Genomic DNA, 19,740 nt, shown 5'->3' with positions numbered 1-19,740 from the left:
TTGTCTTGTGTAAGTCACGGATTATCAAATCTTTATTCTTCGAAATATTACGATGTATTCTCATTTCTTAGTCCTTCGGTGGAGAGCTCCAAGGTAACTACATTACTGTCTTCATATCCCCAATAGTTCTACCAATAGCTGCCATAGCCTAGGCATCATTGAACAGAAACTCTGCCGAGCGAGTGGGTCGTGCAGCTCTGAACCCTTCCCGATTCCCTCATCCCCATAACACTAATCTGTGTCCGTTAGAGGCAAATCAAATTGGAAAAAAAAATCATCCCGGAATATCAAAGGACTCCCGCAAGAACCGTGATTTAAAGACAGAATGGCGGCAAAAATAAATCCCCATGTTTGTATGTTTGGCTGTAAATACTGCTTAACTGATGAAGCTCAAATTTGGCTGATACCTTATTACCACTTACTATCACGCTACCTTTTAAGTGGGCTATGTAACGAAAGGTGTGAAGCAAGTCAGAGAAAAATGTTTCTTGCGACCCATAAAATTGAATACACTGCCTAGCAATGGAGCGCACTAAGTATACGTGAAATTAGATTTCCCTGAAAATAGTGTATACAAATGTTCTTCGTATCTCTAATGGTTTTAGAGGAAAAAAGTGCTGCTGTGTTTTGGCGCATGCTTTATCCTTGGTGTCTTTGTCTTGGTTTTGTGACAGGCAGTAGGCAAGGGGCCTGGCATTACAATGAAAACTTCCCAACTAGGTTATGACTGGGAATGGACAATATAATTAAATGCTCCGACCTCAACTTCACATGAGGAACGACGTATGGTGAACTCCCTGTGGTGTTTCTCGGTTAAGGCAAAGAGCCATGCATTTTGATTAAATTTTACAACGCGTAGACTACTTCATATAAAATTCTGTATACATGTAGCGAAATGATTCGTCCGTTTCATGAAGTTCGTTTAATTAGCCCTCAGCTACTTATACCACTTAAAGGGGTCTTCAGGGAATGAAAGTCTGCTTGTCCCCAAATGGTTTGTGTCCTAGTCACTGTTGCTACGACCGAGGAATCCCACTACTAATGCCTACAAGCAATGAAGTGCCTGTTAAGAGGTGCTGTTAATTTGCCTGCTCCAGCTAACGTTACGCAGTCGCTGGTTCCACTTCCGACCACACCCGAAATGCAATTAACACTGCCACCCGGTATCAGTGACGAGTTGACTAATTTGCTAAGATGGACTTTCCCGGTACAGTCGGTGAGAGTTATCAGGAGCTTGCTATTTTCCAAATTAATTTCGTCTGAATGTCCGCTCAATATGCCTTTGCTGGTGAGATGTAGTGTTTACAGTGCACTGTGTCTTCTGGCATGGGCTAGAATAAATTTGTTACTTTCATTGACCAGTCACAGTCTCCTCCTTGGCTTTGACAATATGAAAGTGACTGAGGTATGAGCGATCCTAGTAATACCATTCCTTAAGCAGCCAGTCCCTGTTATGAATGGTGTGAAAATATCGCTCATGGTTGGTGCATGCATTTCAGTGGGCTTGGCAGACTGATATGTAATAGCAACTTCTGGCCCAGTGAGGAAAGCAATGGGAAACCACCTCGCTCCTCATTTCCCTAGTACGTCTCTTCATTGACACCTAGGCTATCTACGACAGCTGTTGGTGAAGCTTTGGAGGATCAAACCAGCTTTCGGGCTGAATACCCAACATACATACATACTGTACCAGTAAAAGAGCCCGACTTTAAGATTTATTTTTAACGCAAGCATGGAATAGTTCTCAGGGCTAAACTGGATGAATAATAGCTAGGGCTTGGTACAGAAGGCAGGGTCCTGTCTACAAGAAAAATTTGAATCTGATTTGATAAGAGTTTATTCATGTACTGCATGTTAAATTGCACATCACCTCATGGTAGATAGGGGTTGTCTTCCACATTGTCCTTTAAATGGCAAGGGTCTCCAGCTCACCAGGCCGCACCGGCCGGAACACGTTCCAGAAGATGCCCAAGTACTCCGTCAAAATGCGGACGGACCATCCAGGTTGGTTGCACGGAATACGCCTCAAGTTCCCGATGCTCGTGATGACCTCCGCTGGTTTCTGACGATTTTGAGGGTAGTCACATTACCCAAGTACAATGAGGTTGGTAGAATCCATGCAAACTCCGAAAATGTGCTCTTCGTCACTCGCAGAATAAATCAAAGTTCATGAAAACCTTGAGTAATGAGTTTTCTCACCACTAGTAAAAAATCACGAGACAGTGTTCATAAAGACTTTCAAGAATCCACTCTTTAACACTCATGGAAGTGACAAGTCCGTGGTCATGAAGACTTTCAATAATGTAGTTCATCAATGAAAAAAAATTACAAGTCTTTAAGTAATCACTGGCAAAGATCGCAAGTCTATGCTCATGGAAAATTCGAATAAATTTAGAGTTCATCACTCGTGAATATTACAAGTCTCTGAATAATCACTGGCGAAAAGTTAAAGTCCATCCCTGTTAAATATGACAAGTCTTTAAATAATCACTGGCGAAAAAATTAAAGTTCAACACTGGTAAATATTACAAGTCTTATTGGCGAAAATTTAGAGTTCAACACTCGTAAATATTGCAAGTCCCATTTATAAAGACTTAGAAAAATTCAGAGTTTCCCAACACACGTAAATATTACGAGTCTCGTTTATAAAGACTTGGAAGAATTCAGAGTTCCTCAGTGATACTATAACCACACGAAGATGGCTTCCGACGATAATGGCAGCGAGTAGGGCCACGTTGACTACTAGACTGTCACTGACTGACTGAGATATCACGCTATATTGAGCCCTCCTTATATTTGGTTTGGGGACATTACGTCACATATGCCGTGAAGCTGGTTATCTCCTGAATCCCTCGACGGATTTTCTTGAAATTCAAGCATTGCGACGTTTATGTAATTCCCTTTAAAATGACATGTTGATCAAGTCGCTACCCCAATTATTATAGGAGTTTTAAATTTTTTCTCCATCGAATGTTCCGGAAGGTGTGACGCTTGAATCTGGAACATACGAGTTCAGGCTAGCTGCACGTGGCATGACAGGCGGGTGATCTAACTGGCCCCTGCGGCTACGTCACGCATACAGCTGTTCTCAGCTTGCTCGCTCGTCTTGCTGAATGTAAACAAACCAGGCTTGCACGGAGTAATACGCGTGGTGATAAAATACGATCAACTCTCAAAAAAATATGCATGTACAGGTCGTAACCGGTACAATACATACATACATACATACATACATACATACATACATACATACATACACGTCCGCTCAATCTTTCCGACAACTTTAAAAACACACTATAACACTTGCACTCCGTTGTGGAATGGTGAACCATGTTCCGTACGGGTCGCGTTTCGACGCAAGACGCCGGTCGATCTGCGATACCAGCCAGATTCATTTCGCCAACTCAAGTGGAAAACACTCGAGCACCCGCCCTATAGTCCTGATCTCTGCCCATACGATTATTACGCCTTCGGTCCCCTCAAAAGGGCCTTGAAATGTGCAGCAGGCGGTTACGGGCTTCTTCACGCAGTAGGACACAGTGTTTTACTACACAGGGTTCTTCACGCAGTAGGACACAGTGTTTTACTACACGGGCTTCTTCACGCAGTAGGACACAGTGTTTTACTACACGGGCTTCTTCACGCAGTAGGACACAGTGTTTTACTACACGGGCTTCTTCACGCAGTAGGACACAGTGTTTTACTACACGGGGTTCTTCAACCTGGTGCGTCGGTGGGATAAGTGTCTCAGTGCTCACGGCAATTTTGCCCGATTAGAATCCCGATTCAAGACTGCACGACCGTCAAACGGAAACTTTTTAATCACCCCGTGTAGTTCTGCCAGTTTTACAATACCGAAGAAATGTTCATTTGCATTTTTGTTTCAGGTAGCAGATAGCAGACCATGTATTAAAACATTTATTTTCTGGGCGCTGATGAGTTAATCTCTCGGGCAGTTTCAACTCATTCATTTACCAGAAACATGGGCGCACTGTGTAACAGGCCTGTCCAGACTTTGCACGCCAGGAGCACAACTCTCGTGCGACAGCGCACTGAGACCCCTGCCAGTTCGCTTGCGGTCACCTGGCATCACAGGTAGAGCCACAGTGAGAACAACTCCCCACAAAGGCATTTGAACGCTTTTTGTGAAAGTCTAATTTTCTTCTAATTTTAGAGTTCTGCACTATCGCGGATTTAAATTGCACCTGAAGTATACAAATATTACGTACGCGTAGTGCCGTCTGTGAGAGATGCTCGCAACCTGGGCTTGATGAACCTTAAAGGCGAAAAGGCTTTCACAGATGTAACTAAAACTAAACATGGAGAGCACTTTCGCCACCTCCTTATGGAGCTTCTTGCTGAATCTGCCGTAAAATTCCTTCAAAGAAGGAGAGTTACTGAACCTGCTTTATAGCCGTGTATTTCACTGAAGTTCTACGAGCTTCAGCTTTAAGGTATGCGTAACTTCTTCTGACACAGAAAAATATTCGATAAAGAAGTCAGGAGTGTGTTTGAGCTTTGCAGAGTCAATAAATATGTCTAAATTCCTGTTTTAAACGTAGAATGTCTTCCAAGTGTTTTAGTTTATAGGGTCCCAGGGAGTATTTCTTAAATTTTAAAATGACAAGGCCACTTACACATTCCGTTATGGTGGATGGAATGAATTAAGTCGCCTCCCACATCTGTTCGAAGATCGACGAGTCTCTGCTTCTCAGTTTCTCTTCAAAACTCGCCAGAATTGGATGCTACAATCAAGCATACACCTTTCAAGCACGAAGTAAATGCCGGGTAAGCAACTGAGACACAGGGAGAGTTAGACTGACCCCTAGAACTCCTGCGCGCCGATGCACTCACTATCTGGTGCGCGGCTGGCGCTTTGTGTCGAGAACGCTGTTCGGACAGTTCTGCTGCACTGTACACCACGGTGATCATAACATATGGGCAAATGGAAGACCCCAAGTTATTGTAAACGTAATATCACTGAGCTCGGAAAGGAACGAAATTGGCTAAGTGACTCAGGAATAATGTTTTATTAAAGAATTCTAATGTTGGAAACATCCTAGGGTTATGAGCTAAGAATTTTAGGTAATTAAAATATAGTAAAGTGTGAGAATATATTTTTTATTTCTAAAAATTACCATCCTTTTCTTAATCATCGTTATCCGGTCGATTAGATTAGCAGTTTGCCTTTTCCTACCACTACGAGCGTGAGTCAATGCAGAGTTTCATTTAAGGCCTTATAACTACATTCGGTGTGGACATTTTTCAAAGAATCAAGAAATGCCTGAGTATTGAACCAAGGAACACATTGCAGAAAGAATTGCGCAAATAAGTTAATTAGTTAGGATTTGAATAAATTAAGTGCGGCCAGTATCCAGTAATCGGGAGATAGTGGGTTCGAGCCCCACTGTCGGCAGCCCTGAAGATGGTTTTCCGTGGTTTCCCATTTTCACACCAGGCAAATGCCGGGGATGTACCTTAATTAAGGCCACGGCCGCTTCCTTCCACTTCCTAGGTATTTCGTACCCCATCGTCGCCATATGACATATGTGTCGGTGCGACGTAAAGCAACTAGCAAAAAAAAAAAAAAAAAAAAAAAAAGAGATTTGAAAAAAATGAAAACTAGTAAAGGAACAAGCGATTTTAGGCTGTTTTTCCGGGCCCTTTAGCCCTTCAATTTTCGGCACAATTTATGAAAATGCTTAATTTTACGTTTTTCGTAGTATGGGGACCTCTACTTTTTCTTCTAATGTTTTGAACATTAAAAAACTGCTCTAGTGTTTGGATGTGATACCTGTTTGAGCTTAGGATCGTGTGCATCATGTATATCCTACATATGTTAGTGCTTCACTACTTGTGTATTGGCAAATTTTAATTGGCTTTTATCTTTGTTTCCAGGTTAACTTCCAACCTTCCCAAGCCGCAGCTTTATTTATAAGGTGAGTAAATATTATGATTTCAGTAATAAATAAAACCCACCTAAATGGCCTGCGGATATCGCATTTTCACGTGATGAGCATGACTACACATCCTCAGCTGTATTTCATATCGTTGGTGGTCTCTCGTATTATACAGCTTCTCGGTATCTCTCGCGTCACTGTGGTCTCAGCTCTCAACTGAAGATAAAAATATTCTTGAATCGTACCTGCGGCCTTCAAGACTCAGGAACGCCATCACTACACTGTGGGACTAGGTCATGATTTCATGAGGTTAAGAGAAATATTCGAATTCCGTGTTGGATAGAAAATGGATTTAATATGGTATATGGAGATTTCACTCTATCTTCGTAAGGATATTGACATGGCTAGTGAGTTTTCAGAAGACCACCTACATTATTTTATTGTAGCTTCAAGTAATGAGAATGAACCAAGGACTGCGTATAGGGTTTTGGGTCAGTAGATATCCAAGAATGCTTAAATACGAAAAAGCACTGCCGGTAGTCAAGCTGTGTGTGACTCGGACGCCAGAAACTCTGGCCCTCTGAGCCCAGGTTGGCGGATTCGATCGAGGATCAATTCGGTGGTGTTTGAAGGTGCTAGAGTATGCCAGTCTCGTGTCGGCAGATTACCAGCACGTAAGATAATTCCTGCGGGACAAACTCCAGCACCTCAGTGCCTCCGAAAGTGGCACACAAACCACCAGCTTTATCAGGACAATATTCCTGCAGTCCAATGTCTGTTGAAAACGACTCTACACTGGAAGTGACGTTGTAGGTACATATTATTATTGATGTTATTATTATAAATATATAATTCGCTGGGGCCAACAAGGACCACGTTAAGTCTTGTTGCATTTGACACTGAACTTGCCCTTCTTTAGAGCCCAAATTTCCCTCATTCTTTGTGAGTGGGCCTGCTTACGCTCCTCTGTCCAAGGGGCACCGTGTCTTCTCTTCGACTGCTCGTCTCGGTTTAACCCGTTCGTCAATATTTTCTTGCGGAAGAGATCTCTGTTAAGGGCGTCTTCAGCTGAGATATGTAGCATTTGCAGGTCTTCTTTGGTATTTCTAAACCAGGGAATGTGGTTTTGGGGTTTGAATCAAAAAAGTGAAAGATTCCTTTAGTTAACTTTCTTCCGTCCATTCTTTTCAGATGACCGTAAAATCGTGCCCGTCTTTTTCTGATTGTGTCGGTAATTTTCTCTATTTTGCTGTAGACTTCATTGTTGGATCTCTTTTGATGGATTCCATTTCTGTACTTTGATCCCAAGATTCCTCTCACAATTTTGCGTTCTCTTTTCTCCAGTTCTTCAAGGAGTCCTTTGTTGGCATTTAGAGACAGGGTTTCGGCTGCATATAGAACTACTGGCTTCAGAACTGTTTCATAGTGACGTATCTTGGTGTTTTGGGAAAGGCATTTTTTGTTGTAGATTGTGCGGGATGTTTGGTAGGCTATTTCCAGTTTGCGTACTCGCTCCTGAAGTGCTTCTTTGTCCAGTCCATTTTTCATGATGATCTCACCCAGGTATTTGAATTTGTCTACTCGGGTGATGTCCCCGTATTTTGTATGGAGTTTTGGTGGAGACTCTTTGATGTTAGTCATTACTTCTTTTTTCTCAAACGATATCTGCAAACCAGTTTGTTCGGCAATTTCCTTTAAAATTTCAACTTGAGCTCTAGCGGTTTCTATGTCGTTTGAGAGAACAGCAATATCATCGGCAAATGCTAAGCAGTTTGTTGCGATCCCCTTGGATTTGGTTCCTATTCTCAATGGACTGTAGTTGGTTTCCTGTAATCTCACCCGCCAGGTTCGGATGATCTTTTCAAGAACACAGTTGAAGAGTATCGGGGATAGCCCATCACCTTGTCGGACTCCTGTTTTGATGTCAAAGGAATGCGAGAGACATCCGTGGAACTTCACCTTGGATTTTGTATCGGTCAGGGTGGCTCTAATTAATGCCAGCAGTTTCAAATCAACTCCAAATTCACTTAAGATGTTTAGCAGGACTTCCCGGTCAATGGAGTCGTACGCTTTCTTAAAGTCCACAAAGACAGACACATACTGCTTGGACCTTAGCGTACAATATCTGATGATCGTTTTGAGTTTGGATCTGTTCAGCTGTTGAGCGACCGTTTCTGAACCCTCCTTGGTATTCACCTATTTGATGTTCGACTTGTGCTTCCAAACGCTCCAGGATGGCAAGTGATAGAATTTTGTAAGTCACGGGTAGGAAAGATATTCCTCTGTAGTTGTTGATGTTCTTCATGCTGCCTTTTTTGTGTAATGGATGGATCAAAGCTATTTCCAATCTTCGGGTAGGGTCTCCTTGTTCCAAATTTCTTCCAGCGTTTATATTGAATGCAGTTGATCATCTTCTATGTCGATTTCTCGCTACGTGCACGAGCGAATTCTCGCCGAGAGTCGAAGGTGCTGTAGACGTCGGTTAATAACGTGACTGGCAGCAGGTGTTAACTCCTTAAAAATAAATGCTGAAGTAAACGATCACTTAATTTTAATACTAGGTACTGAAATTAAATAAGGATTTGATTCTTCTCAAGGTGTGTTAGTGTGCATCACTGATTTCAGAGGTTGAATTTCAGAAAGGCTGTCCCCACGTAAAATTATAGTGACAAGGTTATTACTCCACAGCGGGCTTGAAATAAACTGTCATAGTACATTCACGATAAAGTAAAGTTAGGTGACTCTGGTTGAAGTAAGAAAATTGAAACTTTTGCCACAGAAGTTTCTGGAGTGGCGCTATTGCAATTCTTAAAGATAAGCCTGAACACGTGTTTCCACAGAGAATCGGAATTAGAAAATGTCGTTACTAACGAATAACTCTCTGTATGGAAAACATCCACGAAAAGCTTCGAACAAACTGATTGCTGTTTCATGCCGATTTTAATGGTAAATGAAATGAAATGGCGTATAGATTTTAGTGTCGGGAGATCCCAGGACGGGTTCGGCTTCCCAGGTGCAGGTCTTTTGATTTGACTCCCGTAGGCGACCTGCGCGTCGTTATGAGGGTGAAATGATGATGAAGGCAATACATACACCCAGCCCTCGTGCCAGGGAAATTAACCAATGATGGTTAAAATTCCCGACCCTGCCGGGAATCGAACTCGGGACCCCTATGACCACTGACCACCACGCTAACCATTTAGCCATGGATCCGGACGATTTTATTGTTTTTTGGTATCTTTTCCTACTTTTATGAAAAATCTGATATAACGACAGTCTGGTATAGCGAGTAAATGTATCACCTTTGAGTCTTCGTTATAACGGACTTCTAAACACAGCACGAGAGAGTTGGTTTCGAAAACAACTCACATTGTTGAAAGCCTAGCCTGGTTCACCAAACTCTTTCTCCAATATTACATGAATAACCTGCAAATCGGATAATTCGCTCACGAATAATCGGGAGTACACTGTATACTTACTTTGTGGTCTCTTCTTTTGATACTTGGTGGTTTAGGGAAACTAGATCCAAGGAATACGTTGTACATGGAGATTCAGAAGCTTCGAATTGTTTACTGTGGAAGTGTGATAACGTATCCACATGGCGGCCATTGGATTTTTGTGCTGTTCATTGGGGATAGCATTGAAGACTTCTGCCTGGTTAGTCTGGATTCCTTTCCGGGCTCTGCCACGAATGTAAGTATTCAGGAAATGTAACAGGGTGCTCTTAACACCTGATGAAATAAGTGAGTAGAGAAGTTACAGCATTCTGCCCTCGGCTATCGTATAAGTTATATTCCGTTGTTTCCTTCTTACCTCCAGTAAAACGCTGGTTGACTACATCTGGTGTAGACGACTGCGCAGCTTTTTGTGTCAGTACTTCGACAGTTATCCCTTGAAAGGATGCATATTATTCTCACCGCCTTACGATGAATGAGGGGTTTCGTCACGATTAGCTTAGAGGCGAAAATGCTAGCCGAATCCCGGTTCGATCCTGAGGTGAAATGATCACCTGATAAATTACTTGGCATTAGGAGGAGTATCTGGTCTTAAGCCTCCGGGCCATTTTCGATAATAGCCTGAGTATCCCCAGAAATAACAGGAATAAGCTGAAGAATGTTTGTAAGGATTTTACAGTACTTTGTAAACATTTGAAGCATGGCTCTGTCATATCGTGAAGATTCCATTTACTTGTCTTGTCTTCTCTTTATTATTCTTTTCAAAAACTCGTCAATGCCTGACACTGACACACTATACTCATTGGCGAGTTCTCTGGCGGTGACGCCTCCGCCTGCTTTCAGAGCGTCGTTATCTAGGACAGAAGGTCGCTCTTGTAGGCTCATGTCTCCAGAACGGAATTTCTCTAGTCACGTGGGAACAGTACAGTTGTTTTCAATTGATTCTTCAGTTACATTACACACAGTTTGAAGTAAAATACAGTAGAAAATTCACCCTTAGCACCTGATATTTAGAGCAGATTACTCACACAACTCGGAAGAGACAAGTCAACGTATTACGGCTTTGCGTACAGTTGTTCCCATTTGAAACTTGGAATAACCAGGTTAAGTCTAGGTTTAGTTACAGAAGAACTGAACAAGAATAAATGTAGATTAGAAGAGATAGTTGTCTTTCCCTCCCACAGTCCCTTATTTTCTTTGTACGATTTCTTATCTATTTTCATAGACATCTGTGTGGATGATCTAAATTTCTTCCAGACCTGTGTTAAACTGGGGCTGAACACAATTGGACAGAAAAAAGTTTTCTTTAAAGTTGACATTTACTCCTTTCAGATAAAATAAAATAAAATAAAATAAAATAAAATAAAATAAAATAAAATAAAATAAAATAAAATAAAATAAAATAAAATAAAATAAATAAATAAATAAATAAATAAATAAATAAATACATAAATAAATAAAATAAATACATAAATAAATAAATGCCATGGTTGCTCAACCTGGTGGGCTGTAGATTGCGTGGTGACGCGTAATCAGCGGGCCGAATCTTCTGTCATTATTCTTAGCTTTCTAGACCAGTCTGTTATCCCATGACCATATAGCTCCTCAATTGTTCAGTTCTTACTTAGGCTGAGTGGTCCTTGAACCAGCCCTCATACCCAGGCAAAAATCCCTGACATAGCCGAGAAACGAATCCGAGGCCTCTGGGTAAGAGACAGGCTCGGCCAGGATGAAATTCATAAGACCGGCGACACTCGTAGAGATTTTTCTTTGTTTAGGGTATCAGAGTTTCCGTTTCGTGGATATCGAACACTGTTGGATGTTCCGTGCCAAGAATGATCTTCCCCTTTAACGTTCGCGTTTCCCTTTTCCCTTCTCTTCTTTGTACCACGCTGCATTTGTAATTAATGCTGGGGCTGTACCTTAATTAAGGCCACGGCCGCTTCTTTCCAATTCCTAGGCCTTTCCTATCCCATCGTCGCCATAGGACCTATCTGTGTCGGTGCGACGTAAAGCAAATAGCAAAAAAGAAAAAGCATTTTTAATTTCGGAAGATATGGCTAAAATAGGCTGCTTTCCTGCGTTTTTTAGGTTAGTACTTCACATGATTTCCCAGTACCTCGTTATCCTTGGGATCTTGAACATTCTGCGGGATTTGAATCGGAGGTCACGGTTGCTCAAAAAGTGTTATAATTTAGGAAACACATTTCTTATTCTGATTCTAATTTTGATTTCTAATAAAGTGATTAAGGAAATAGGCAGACACAGCAGTCTCCTTTATATTATTTTACGCCTTAGCAATAATAAGGGAAAGGATTACCTCAAACCTTCTCTTAAATTTGTCCCTGTCTGTCTTTTAAGATTTAAATTATATTGGCTGGAATTAGTGGCTCAGATGGTAGAGCGCACGCCTTCAGAGTCCAAATTGGCAGGTTCGATCCCGCCTCAGTCCGGTGGTTGGCCTATTTGAACGTTCTCAAATACGACGGCATCGTGTAGGTAGATTTACTGGAACAAAATTCCGAAACCTCGGCGTCTGTAAAAACAAAAGTAGATAGTGAGACGTGGATATCTCTGATGGGCAATGTATGTAGTTCAGATTTCATACAATTAGTACCTGGTTGGGTAGCTAGGCGATGGTTGTACCAATCTTTCACATGCCGGCATCTTTCGTCGTGGATTTCCGTATGTATTTCGTTCCACTTTTCGAAAATCCTCACTCCTTCTGCTGGTTTTGAAGCCTCGATCTTAGCCTCATTGATCCACACAGGGAGTTATTTTGTGGTACACTACTGACCACTATTAGTTTATAGATACGATTATGCACTAACGCATGTGCGAGAATAAGGCTAACGAGCAGTTACATTTTAGGGTACATGAATGAAATTTGAGAATTACTGATATATACCACACTATATGTGACTTCCATTCACGAGTGGAAGTTAAGAGACCGGAAGTGATATGATGTGCTTATCTTACTCTTGTAGCTGTCTCCTTGAAGATAGGGACGCCAGAGCCAAGGCAGGAAACTCTTTAAGGCAGCATTGGTCCTCACGACCGAACGACGAATTAAATGTTATATTCCCAGTACATGGAAACTTGCTTTCTTAATAGGCAAAATAGTCACAATGTATACGTTTTTTTTAGCTTTGAATTATTTTACAATGATAAGTGCTTATCTGGCATTTCATGATTCGATTACTGTCGCAGTATGCCGCTCTATCAATGGGACGATTCATTCAGTAATGTAGCATCCCAAGTGTGTGTGTGTGTGTGTGTGTGTGTGTGTGTGTGTGTGTGTGTGTGTGCGCGCGCGCGCGCGCTTCTTTTTCTTTGCTATACCAGTCTAAAATATTACCTTCACAAATAATCCACACCCTTTCATACAACTAGTACTCGATTGGTAGCTACGCGATGGTTGTACCTTGTCTCTTACCTCATCAACAAAATAAAAATATGGAGACTCCATGCCTTTTCTATTGATAATCGTACTCCTTCAGTATCTGAGTTGTCAGATTTCTGACACCAAAATAAGGGGCACTAGCGTATAATCAGCCTTTTAACGTGTTAAAAAAATCCAAATTGTGAAAAAATGAAAATCATTCAGAAAATTTAATAAAGAAATTAAAACTTGCATACATTTGGATTTTTAATTCAATGTCCTAAACGTTCAACCATATTTAAATAAGAACAGACTTTTATTCTATTCAGCTTAGAAATAACCGAGCTCGATAGCTGCAGTCGCTTAAGTGCGGCCATTATTCAGTATTCGGGAGATAGTAGGTTCGAACCCCACTGTCGGTAACCCTGAAAATGGTTTTCCGTGGTTTCCCATTTTCACACCAGGCAAATGCTGGGGCTGTACCTTAATTAAGGCCACGGCCGCTTCCTTCCCATTCGTAGCCCTTCCCTGTCCCATCGTCACCATAAGACCTATCTGTGTCGGTGCGACGTAAAGCAAAAAAAAACAAAAAAACAAAAAAAAACTTAGGAATAATCGGCATTTAAGAAATCTACAGCACTCGTAAAGTTTAAACCAACCGGAACTCACACACGTTCATTTGCATTTTACATTGTAAACATGTATTTTTTTTTAATGTTTGAGTATGGTGAAGTTTCTGCAAATGTGAACATTACAAATGTGTAACATTTTTATTTAAATAACAACCTATTTCCATTATTGTACAGTTCTGCTCGATGGCTAAATGGTTAGCGCGCTGGCCTGTGGTCACAGGCCTCTCGGGTTCGATTCCCGGCAGGGTTAATTTCGCTGGCGCGGGGACTGGGTGTAGTGCCGTCTTCATCATCACTTCATCCTCATCACGACGGGAAGGTCTCCTACGATCTATATCTGACGAGCCGAACTTGTCCTCGGACACTCCCGGCACCGGAAGCCATACGCCATTTCATTTTCATTTTTTCATTGTTGTACAATAGCGCTAACTGAAATGTTCAAGATTACTTGTAGACTAGTCACAATCGGTCTCTCAAATCGCAACAATGTATATTTGTCGGACACAATCGTCTCATCAAATGCTTAAAACACGTAAATGAAGAAAAAATTCAGTTTCATACAGAATTTAATGTGAAATAGAAATTTTATTCAGTCTTGAAAATGAGAGAGACTTCATGTCCCATGAAATGTTTACAAGGGACGCGCGGTATTTTCCTTAAATATAGGGTTGTCGCTTAAAATAAGGGACAGTTGGCCACACTGTTCAATATTGCAAGTCTGTGTGAATTAGCTATGCGCCTCCACAACACGCTCCGTGACCTCGTCTATATAGTTCCACACCTCTACTTTAAATAATTAAAAGCTGAGTTGGTCTCCCTTGGCTTCCTTTGCCCTGCATGATCGAGTTCATTCGTCTCACTTGACCCCACTGTCGAAGCTGGTTAATGCACACATCTTCATCTGTCTAAAGTTGGGCCCACGAGAGTTGAAGTCTGACGTTTAGCGCCATCGGCGAGAAAAAGTTGACTAACGCTGCTCGAAAATGGTCTGTTGCTATGGCAACGATAACAGAGATGCCACATTTAAGGAAGCTTTCGCTACGTGGGTTGCCTATCTTCTCAGTCGCTTTTGTGATATTATTCGGAGTAGTACTGTGTTAGCTGTGTTAATTGTTGCTGCTTTATGTAAGAATTTAAGTGTTTATTTCCTGAATATTATTTTCGTTGTTAGTTTTTTTTAAGTTAATCAGTGGTGACTTGTACAGTTCTATTCTCTATTTAACATGTGCATTTCTTGAGGTTATTGTCAGTTTACTGAATACGAAATCTCATATTATTTAACGGCAATGACGTGTTCTGTCTTAAATGCCGGAATTATTAGCATGAGCTTAGGAACGGGGCACAGTTTATTGAATTGCATAGACCAACATAGTTAATTAAATATTCAGGCTGTATGAACGGGTGATATGCCCCTGATAGAGGTAACTATGACAACGCAGTTACTATGACTATGACTTCGTACTTACTGCTTTCGCCGCTCAAATGTCAGACTTCAACTCTCGTGGGCCCAATTGTATGTTCATCTCCAGCAGCCGTTATCTCCTCATAACCCTCTTGCCAGTGTTCCCACTTATTTGTACCAGCAAGTATTCTGTTACTCCCAACTTATAAACATATCCTGAGCCCGACCAGCTTTCACTCCCGTACAGCAAAGCCAGTTGGATTAACAACAGTTGAACATCTCTCATGGTTAGCGATTGTTGTATTTTTATTTACGCTTCATGGTGTTGTTCGAAGATTAAGTTTCGAAGTCTCATCCTGTCTGGGAAATATTACAGCTATTAGGGATTTATGATTCTCTACGTGCATGTCAGTAGTGAATTTTCCAATATTTCTTTATAGAAGAAACGTTGCTGACCATCAACTGATTGAGTTTTCCAAAAGATACCGTCGGAAGTTATGACCATGAAGCGAAACTTCACATTCAAAGAGGAAATACGATTAAGAGAGTAATTTTCTCTTCGGTATGGTAGATCAGTTACGTACGGAACTTTGTGGGTGTGGCTGCAATTTATGTTACCCATGGGAGCAAAACCCTCTCCGTGGTAGGATGTTGGGGTTGTCCTTTCCCGCTTGTCATGGAGACCTGCCGGCGTGCGTGCAGGTCAAATGCCTACCTTGCGTGTTCGACAGCATCTCGTAACATCAGAGATAATTAGTTCCCTAGTATCCGATCTCAATCTCTATAGCAGCTGTACTTGGCTACTACAAGTTATCTAGGCATTAGCAATATTATTCCTTTACTTTCAAGTGCCAAGTATATGGATTAGAGCAGCGGTGGTCAAACTATGCCCGCGGACCTCGGTGGTATTCTTGTGGTTGAACATGTATTTGGTAAAACCGAGCATTTGTCTGAGAAAGACGGAAAAGTCACTCTATAGTTGAAAACCAAGCAGTAACTGAATTTCCAGTGCAAAAGTTTTCTTTCATACAAACATATGTTCACCACTGTGTGTGGATTTGTGGAGTTTGGAAATTACATGCAGCTTGCATTTATCTCTTTCTGTCTCACAATTGACATATTATGAAATTTGACAGTATCTACTGTACTCTACTCTCGCCTACAATGAAAGAAAATTACTAGTGCAACATATTCTTACATTTAAAGATGTGTTGGGCACAATTTAAATCTTATTGATGTCTCTTTATTTCGACTCGCCGACAAAGAAAGGAAAAGAAACATGCTGTACACCGTTCAGTAATTTATCTTACGTGCTTCTATCTATATACCTAACTTTTTGTGTGTGACAAGTCTGAAGTTATGACCCTCGAGGTTTGCCTTTGTGTTTCTATTAGACTGTATATGTATTTGATAAAACCGCGCATTTGTCCGAGAAAGACAGAACAAAATGTCTACAGTTGAAAACTGCAAAGTAACAAGATTTCCGTTGCAAAAGCTTTTCTTTCATAAATATGTATTTCAGTTTGTTTATAGCTTTATGGAGTTCGAAAATTCAAAGCATCTTGCATCCGTCTCTTTCTCTCCCAGGAATGACATTTTATGGATGACACTATCTGCTATACTCTCACCGACACAAAAACAGGGAATTACTGTTTAACAGTTTCTTACGTGTAGCGTATGTGTTGTCTCCCTTCTCGACTCGCCGGAAAAAAGGAAGGGGATTATTACAAATATTGCATTTCAATCCCATGGAAACAAGTGTTGTACACAGTTCGGAAAAATAAACTTTGTTGTCTATCATCTCGGATTGATAGCTTTAGAAATTGTTGGAAACTCTTATCTGGTGGACGTTAGTCTGTATTTGACTGAACAAGTGGCTGCATGGTTTGATTCCCGTACTGTAGATGTCTGCTTACATTCGGGAATGTAATTTTACAATCAGCATAACGCCTTTGTATCCACTAACTTGATAAGAAACATCCGTTTAGTAATCGTCAATGGACAAAAGTAAATAAATGAAACAAACAACGGAATTTGAACACGGGGCGCAAAACTGTGAAACCGCAGCCACTGCGCCACCGTGGCGTTTGAACTTGCTACGCGCTAATAGGCACGTAAAGGACGTCGGAAACTTCGACCGTCATTTTCTATGAAATGGTCGAGTGTCTACGGATAAGCCGAAACATGTGTTCGCTTATTTCGACTGAGCAAGGTTTGTGTGAAATCAGATTGTTACACTCGGCGGGTTCCCCTTGTAAGTCAGACACCGAGAGAGTGGCCGTGCGGTTTGGGTCACGTAGTTGTCGGCTTGCATTTGGGAGATCGTGGATTCCAGTCCTACTGTCGGCAGCGCTGAAGGAGATTTTCCGTGGTTTCCCATTTTCACACTATACATATGTGTCGGCGCGACGTAAAGCAAATAGTAAAAATTACTCTCGATGTTACTTGGACTCGCTGTTTCATTCACAGGAAATTATTCGCGACCAAAGGTATGACATTTAAGCTGAAAGCCGTATTATAAAGCAGAATTAAAATTATAAGCTTCATTAAGGTAAGGCCTCAGTCAGACTCCTTGTTTGAATGGTCAGCGTACAGGCTCTCGGCTCAAAGGGGCCCGCGTTTGATTCCCGGCCGGGTCGAGGATTTTAACGTCATATATTTATCTCCTCTGGTTCGGGGAGTGGGTGGTCTTTATCGTCTTAATCTACATACAACGCATCACACTACCAACCACCACAGAAACACGTAATAGTGAATACCTCCTTCCACACAGGGTTTGCGTCAGGAAGGACAACTGATCGTAAAAGTGGACTTAATCCACATTAGGTCGACCCCAGATGACTGCGAAAGTCCAGAAAGAATAAGAAAAAAGAATTAAGGCAAGGCCTCTGAATAGCAGATTAGAGTCGGGCAGCTGTGAGCTTGCATCCCAGAGATAGTGGGTGCGAATCCCACTGTCTGCAGCCCTGAAGATGGTTTTCCGTGGTTTGCCATTTTCACACCAAGTAAATGCTAGGGCTGTACCTTAATTAAATGCCACGGCCACTTCCTTTCCACTCCTAGGCCTTTCTTATCCCATCGTCGCCACAAGGCCTATCTATGTCGGTGTGACGTAAAGCAAATAGCTGAATAGCAGACTGTTCTCAGTACTTTGCGGCGATATGGGTAGCGAGCAAAAACAGCTTCTGTTACATTGTGAAGTTCGCTGGTTCTCACAGCGCAAGGTGCTCTCAAGGATCTTTTAATTAAGACAGGAAGCCATATCATTTGTAAACAAAATCAACGAAGATTGTTTCATTCTTTGTTGATGAGTTTTGGCTAAATACATGGGCATATATTTCATCTCATCGAAACTAAATGAACGAAATATCTCTCTTAAAGGTAATTCTTTGACTGTAATCAGTGCTCGTGGGAATATAAAGATGTTTGAAATGATTTTTTTTTTTTTGTTACTTGCTTTACGTCGCACAGACACAGATAGGTCTTATGGCGACGATGGGACTGGAAAGGGCTAGGAGTGGGAAGGAAGCGGCCGTGGCCTTAATTAAGATACAGCCCCAGCATTTGCCTGGTGTGAAAATGGGAAACCACGGAAAACCATTTTCAGGGCTGCCGACAGTGGGGTTCGAACCTACTATCTCCCGAATACTGGATACTGGCCGCACTTAAGCGACTGCAGCTATCGAGCTCGGCGAAATAGTTTTTGGATCAGTTGTTTAAAACTGAAATTTTTACCCATTTCCAATCCTAGCGTATTTTTAGTGGAAAATGATCTTGGCGTTAGAATGGAATTATGCTATGACATACAGTATGTTCGATCTTCAAACTCTGAAGTCAAGTTTAAACAGTAATTTCAATCTAGTATATATGACGACGTATCATGGATCCGTGATCCTCCTCACTGTGATATTTAAAATAACAAACTTTCATTGAATGAAAGATAACAATTAATAGAATTCTCGAATAGTACTTCTCCTTCTTCAGCTTTTCTCACACCCTACTGGGATCAAAAGTGCGAGTTGTGTCGTACATGTGGATTTGGCTCTGTTTTACGGCCGGTTGTCTTTCTTGACGCCAATACCATATGGGTGGATATATTAACTATTGCGTGTGTCTGTGGTGGCTGTTTGTGTGATGTGTTTGTGCATATGAAGAATACTGAACTCTCGAATGACACCGGACGCGGAAGGAAATTCGAAGCAGAAGATGTAGTTAGTTTCTGGATGTCACCGCCAGTGAAAATAGTGTACGTTAAGTACCCAGAAGTGCTTTGAAAATTATAATTCAGTTTGCTTTTGAAAGGATTTTCATAGCTAACTAAGAACGAAATGCATAAACCTGTAGATGCTGATCTGAAACAAGCTTACCAGTATACATCCAAATATTTAAAAACTGTGCTAGGATGGACAGGTTCATCCATCTTATAGTACCAACCATGTTTAGGCCTATACAAGGTGTTTCCAGACATGTGGGAAGTAAGCAAGGAGATAGTAGCCTACATTAAAAAACACCAAAAGTCCCTATGAACATATAGGCTACCCTGCGGTTCATTGTTGACGAGGAATTTTTGTGCTGTTTTGGGGTGTACTATCCACCCCCCAGTTACTTCCCACATGCTTGGAAACACCGCGCGCGCGTGTGTGTTTTAATGAAGGGAATTGTAGTTCATGCAGTTTTTAAAAACATTGATGTATTTCAAACCGTCTGCAGTGGACGTGGCGTTACAAGTTTGATCCCATACAATTTACGGCGATAACAGTAATAGCCTTTCTAGCTACAGAAATTGAACAGTCACATGCAGAACGTTCAGATTCAGCCAACCATTCTTTATAAATAAGCTGTACAAATTTTAATAATTTAATAATAATAATAAGAATAATAATAATAATAATAATAATAATAATAATAATAATAATAATATACCGCTTGTCCCACATCTGTGGGATCGCGCGTGCGAACTGTCGCATAT

At 41.3% G+C, this 19,740-nt stretch overlaps 1 protein-coding gene across 1 annotated transcript in view; it reads left to right on the top strand.

Moving 5' to 3' along the window:
- Window positions 1-19,740, top strand: part of LOC136866122 (guanine nucleotide exchange factor for Rab-3A) — a 674,264-nt gene that overhangs the window by 311,936 nt on the left and 342,588 nt on the right. The window contains exon 4 of the mRNA XM_067142812.2: window positions 5,899-5,939. The gene's annotated coding sequence lies outside the window, so the exon portion shown is untranslated. The remainder of the gene's footprint in view (window positions 1-5,898; window positions 5,940-19,740) is intronic.

This window comes from Anabrus simplex, chromosome 3, assembly GCF_040414725.1.
Source record: "Anabrus simplex isolate iqAnaSimp1 chromosome 3, ASM4041472v1, whole genome shotgun sequence".
NCBI lineage: Eukaryota > Metazoa > Arthropoda > Insecta > Orthoptera > Tettigoniidae > Anabrus > Anabrus simplex.
Note: the sequence above shows the minus strand (reverse complement) of the source record. Positions and strands in the feature narration are given on the sequence as shown.